General features: G+C 36.9%; 1 protein-coding gene across 1 annotated transcript in view; it reads left to right on the top strand.

Annotated features, from left to right (window-relative positions):
* The first annotated feature begins 4,587 nt into the window (after positions 1-4,587).
* The window catches only part of LOC107589417 (uncharacterized), an 84,515-nt gene continuing 83,054 nt past the window's right edge, over positions 4,588-6,048 (top strand). Inside the window, exon 1 of the mRNA XM_016277844.1 lies at positions 4,588-4,684. The gene's annotated coding sequence lies outside the window, so the exon portion shown is untranslated. The remainder of the gene's footprint in view (positions 4,685-6,048) is intronic.

The following is a 6,048-nucleotide window of genomic DNA, read 5'->3' as shown; positions in this document are numbered from 1 at the left end:
CCTCTTTTGGAAGGCCAAACAAAGTAATTTCGCTTTCACAACGAATCACACAGCGCCTTCACGCCATGGCGGCGGTGGCAACAATACTACAGCGAGAATAAAAGTTATGCCTTCTTTCTTTGCGTGAACATTTGGGCGGCGTTATGCAAATCTTCCCACATCGTGTGGGGCGTGTTAGAACAAGCCGTTTTAGGTAGGTGTGGCTGGCTCGTAACTGGCTGACTCGTAACATTTATAAAGAATATCTCTTTGGATTTGAGACTTTAGTCTTTGCAACTTTACAGATCTTCTTTATGCACCAAGAGCTTGTAACACTCCAAAGAGAAAGGAAAAATTGAAATTGCATCATATGACCCCTTTAAGACAAGCACACAGGAACTTCCCTAAGTACTTACCCTCGGGGGAATCCCCGCCTCCATTTTAAAGTGAGTTCCACTCAGTCAAGTGGAGGAGGAAGTTTACATGGACATACCCTCGACCCCTCGATTTTGACCGAGGGAGCGAGTCTTCTTCATATGCACACTTCAGGCTGCTCTGTAGACCACAATGCAACACGACTATGGTTTCATCGCAGATCGCATTTAATTTATCCCCACCCCAAACTATAATACTTTTTTTTTTTAAACATTTATAATAGCCCAAAAATACCTATATACATATAGAATGCTGCACCAAACAAATTCGTAAGGGGAAAAATGTAAACAATAAACCAACTCTATAGCAGATTCTAAGTGATCAAGGGCTTAGGACATTCCAGCTCAGCCAATTGCAAAGGTTCTGCCAGAAGTGGGCACTCATGCAACGTAATCAATGATGTACATCCGATTAAACGAGATGGAGGGAATTTTGCGAGTGAAGGGCATAAAAAACGGACTGGAACACAACCTATAGCTGTGTCCCAAAGTGAAGCAGTAGGCTAGCCCCTCACTGCAGAACACAAGATCCAGGGGGCGTGGATGGATCCACATCTAGGGGGTGGAGATAGGTAGGTTTAGGGGTGGAGATGGGAGGGTTTAGGTGTATGTAAGGTGGGAGGTCAGGAGTTGGATCTGGATCCAACCACGCCCCCTGGATCTTGTGTTCTGCAGTGAGGACCATCTCAAGTGAAGTGCACGGACTTCGAAGTGCGCATTTGAAGTGTGATTGCGTTACTGTGGTGCGACGAAGGCCCTGTTCCAAATGGCACCCTAAACCCTCGCGGTCTTCATCTGAGAAGGAATTTTGTATTTTTGTTTTGCATATTCACATGTGTAAATAAAATAAGTAATTATGTACATTGTTAAATTTTTTAATGCAGCTTATAATTTTTTCACAAAACATTGTTCTATATGTTTATTTTTTTGTCCTGTAAATATATATTTTTTAAACATTAAAACAAATAATTCTATACATTACTGAAAGTAATTTTTACGACTATTTACAACATAGCTTAGGTTTAACATCAGAAAAAAAACATCAATTCTAAGCCCACCCCAGCCTCCATGTGTTCTGGGGTCTTCAGGAGGTGAATCTCTTGGTGAATGGCCAGCACCTCCTCAGCGACTCGGAGGATAATGCGGTGGACAGTGGAACGAGGTATGTCAAACACTCCGGAGACCACTCTGTATGATGTACCACTGGCCAGACAGAAAAGAAACACCTGGATCTGGATTGTAGCACCCCATCCGTGCTGCCGTTCACTTCTCAGAAGATCCAGCAGCACTGTCAGGGCCTCCCTGCTCAGCCGAAAACCATTAAAAACCTGTCCAGCGCTGGCACATTCAGCTTTATCCTGCAGTATAGGGGTCTGTTCTGATGTAGGGAAAGAAGGAAAAGAGAAACTGTTTAGAGCTATGACAACATAATTAGTAGAAGAAATATCTTGATGTACTTTAGTAAACTACTTTTAGTAACTACTAGTACCACATTGGGGAAAAACTACTAGTCATATTTATAACCTTAGCTAAAGGGATAGTTCACCAAAAATGAAAATTCCAAACCTGGAACAACTTGAGGGTGAGTAAATGATTACAGAATGTATATTTTTGGCTGAACTATCCTTTAAGTAAAAGTATTATCTTGCATACTCTAATATACTTAAGGTATTATGAGTAAAAGTAAAGGTATGTACAGTATTGATCTGAAAAAGAATTAGTCAGGATGGTTTTACATTAATATTACTGCTGCACTACTGTGTACAGTATGTTGCAGTTTACTTCTGAATATGTTTAAGGTTATTACATTTAAAGTTCCCTACTTCATATACTGTTGGGTAGTTTAATCTACAACAATGCATCATGTTGTAAAAAACATATTTTTGTGTTGCTGTCCTGTGAGGAAAAAAGAAAACTTAGTACTTCACATTTGTACAAGAATACTTAATGAATGTGCATTTCCTTACAGTCCACTACTGATTATTTTGAAAATGAAACTAACAACATTTATATCAGAATATTAACACATTTTTGCTAACTATATCAAAGGCTGCATTTGAAGGACTCAGACCGATCATACAGAGCACCGTTCAGCTGTGACAGCCGCCGCTGAACATTGAGCTGTACAATGCTCTTTTTTTTTTTTTACAGTTTTATTTGTGCAAGCCTGTCTACGTATGATCACCATGGTCAAGACAATAAACTATATAAAAATCACACCTTTGTAAGATATCACTCAGCATTTGAACTACTGTGTGTATTTTGCAGTGGTGGAAAAAGTACTGAAAATTTGTACTCAAGTACAAGTACTGTTACATTGCTGAAATAATACTGAATTACAAGTAAAAGTACTGGTGCCAAAACAGTACTTAAAGGGGTCATATGATGTGATTTCAATTTTTCCTTTCTCTTTGGAGTGTTACAAGCTCTTGGTGCATAAAGAAGAGTTGAAACGGTTGAAAAGACTAAAGTCTCAAATCCAAAGAGATATTCTTTATAAAAGTTAAGAGTTAACCACGCCTACCTAAAACGGCTCGTTCGAACACACCCCCACATGTCTACGTCACTATGTGGGAAGATTTGCATAACGCCGCCCAAATGTTCACCCAAAGAAATGTAGCGAATCAGCTCATGGGGAAATATGAATAATTAATCATAACTAGTTATAATTAATTATAAATATTTAGATCCGCTGTAGATATTTAGGAGGCGATGCAACGCAACGCGTAAAAAGACAGTATAAGTCATTATAATCAGTAATTATGTCCCCACTGGATGCAACAAATGCCTAGTTTATAATGGGTTTTAATGTTTTTGTCGCTCCGGCCGGACACGGCATCAACAGTATGGTGAGGGGCGTAACATTTCCGTCACACGCTTGAGGTATTCAGCCAATCACAACGCACTGGATAGCTGGCCAATCACAGCACACCTTGCTTTTCAGACCGATGAGCTTTGTAAAAATGGATGCGTTTCAAAAAGGCGGAGCATAGAGGAGAAACAATAATGTACAGTATGTGGAAAATAATGTTTTTTTTTACTTTAAACTGCAAATGTTTCATTACACCAAATACACCAAATAATGTTCTTTTTAGCAGCATCATATGACCCCTTTAAAAAAAACGGCTGTGTCCTGTATTTAGAAGAAATTTTATCATGCCACTTTATCTTGATCTGAACAGGGTAGGGTAAAACAAAATAACAATTAAAAAACAACATTAATCTCAAATCACGTCTTAAACAAATGAGAATGTGGAGATGCATGCACTTTTTTTGAGAAACTGTGTATAATTACTGTCCCTCCAGTGGCACCAAACAGAATTGCAAAAGTGTAATTGTAAAAATGTAGCCTATTTGTTTGTGTGACCACAACAGTAAGTTTGTAGTGACTGAGCTTATCTAACAGGAATTCATTTTTTGCTAGTAAAAAATGTGAATTCTTATTATCAATACATCACTCAAAGAAATCAAATTCTTAAAATTGCAAATTTTTTATATCTTTAATTCAGTGTTCTCAAACTCAGTTCCTGGAGGGCCACAGCTCTGCACAGTTTTGCTCCAACCCTAATCAAACACAACTGATCCAGCTAATCAAGGTCTTCAGGATCACTAGAAACTTCCAAGCAGGTGTGAGTTGGAGCTCCAACTGGCCCTCCAGGAATTGAGTTTGAGACCACTGCTCTAATTGTATTGTCACTAGACAAATAGCACAATTATATTATAATATATTTAACATTATTAACTAGAGTAAAGATATAATTTTAATATATTATATTAAAATAACATTTTAGTAAAGAGTTCCACAAGCTTTAAATAGCTTTAGTGTGAAGATGTGATGCAGTTTTTATAAGGTTAGATATATAAACATGATATTTGTATTTTCTATGCTGATGAAATTGTATTTATTGAAATTTATAGGGAAAAGTGTAATGTTTTTTTTTCTGTTAATTTTCAGGCATGTTATATTTCCTAAAGACAAAAATGGTTACTCCAAATAACACCCATATTATGTATAATACTATACTGATATAATATATTAAAAACAGTCTTTTTTTTGCAGTGCAAATTACGATTATTTCTGTTTTATGACAAGCATTATATGTAGTTGAACTTTGCACACATGCCCACACACATCCTGTAAGCTGAGATATGTACCACATCCGGTGTGAACAAAAGGAAGCAGCATGAAAAGGAAAACAGCACTTTAGATTGCAGTCTTAAGATACAACTGACACCTGAGATTCTTGAGACACACACAGACGAAGGATAGGGTAAGCTTATATGTAATTGTGTATTCTGGTCCATGGAATTCTCAGTTTATATACTGGTGGGGGTGGGGAGGATGGAGTGGAACATCATCGTCATAAACTACAATAGTAAAAGAGAAAAGTCAGTACTTATATACTCCAAGTGTCAAGCTGTGATTGGCCAGAGCTAATAGTTATGCATGACTTGACAGTAGAACCTTTGCTGATGCTTATATTTCTGTATCTTGGATGGTCAGACGGTGAGTACAATTCTAGCAAATTTTTTGGTGAACCGTTCCTTTCTATGTCTTTTCTACACAGAAATAAAAAGAAAACTTGGAGATGCACATAGAAAAAAAACAAACGGCCGTTTCATCTCAGTATATGCTAACAGACCTGGGCTGCGTTTCCCAAAAGCTTCGTAAGCCTAAGAAGTTGCGTAAAAACGATCGTACGACTGATCTTAATATTACGGTCTGTTTCCCAAAAGCATCGTAACTTAAGTAGCACTTAAAGCACGTCTACGTGCGATTGCGTTAAGCGCATTTTTGGGAAACAATAACGAACGATCGTAAAATGACTCGCAGAAAACGCCCTTAAGCTCTCAAATCAATCGTTATCGAGAAACGCAGCCCTGGATGATTTACCTTCACCTTTGAAGGGCAAATTTTGCCTACAGACAAAGAACAAAGTGTCCCGTTGCTTCACTTAATGTGCTTTTTTCTTTCCTTTTTTCTTGAAATCTGTAGCTATTCTTTTGGTGGTCTAAAGTTCAGGGCTGAGTTTCCCAAAAGCTTCGTAAGCCTAAGAAGTTCGTAAAAACGATCGTACGACTGATCTTAATATTACGGTCTGTTTCCCAAAAGCATCGTGACTTAAGTAGCCCTTGAAAATCATCGTCGATCTACGAGTGCTCTGGAGTAATCGTAAAGCTCTCAGTGCATCGTAAGAAGACAGATTTATGCGGTCACCTGCAGGACAATCGGCAGATTACACTTTTAACTTTATTCAAGTGCAATGTGATTATAATATAAAGTGTAAAATATACATTTTATTAGTCGTTTTTTTAATGAATTTATAAATAATTAAAAAGGGCAGAAAAAAATAGAGGAAGAATAAAAGATAGAATAGAATAGAATAAATAATCAACAGAATTATTTAATAATTATAATTATTAGAATAAATAGAATAAAAGAAGTAATGTAAATATGCTTCAAATCTGTCAATGACTTACTGACGTGCACGAAAACCAATGTATTGGACCCGGAAATAACGTCTCTATGTAGATATTATATACTATAATATATTTTTATATAAAGTATATTATAGGCTATATTATTATGTAAAGTATAAATATGTTATACGTATAAATATAATATAATATAATA

This window comes from Sinocyclocheilus grahami, unplaced genomic scaffold, assembly GCF_001515645.1.
Source record: "Sinocyclocheilus grahami isolate Dianchi unplaced genomic scaffold, SAMN03320097.WGS_v1.1 scaffold116.1, whole genome shotgun sequence".
NCBI classification, from domain to species: domain Eukaryota; kingdom Metazoa; phylum Chordata; class Actinopteri; order Cypriniformes; family Cyprinidae; genus Sinocyclocheilus; species Sinocyclocheilus grahami.
The sequence above is the reverse complement of the archived record's forward strand: the minus strand, read 5'-3'. Positions and strand labels throughout refer to the sequence as shown.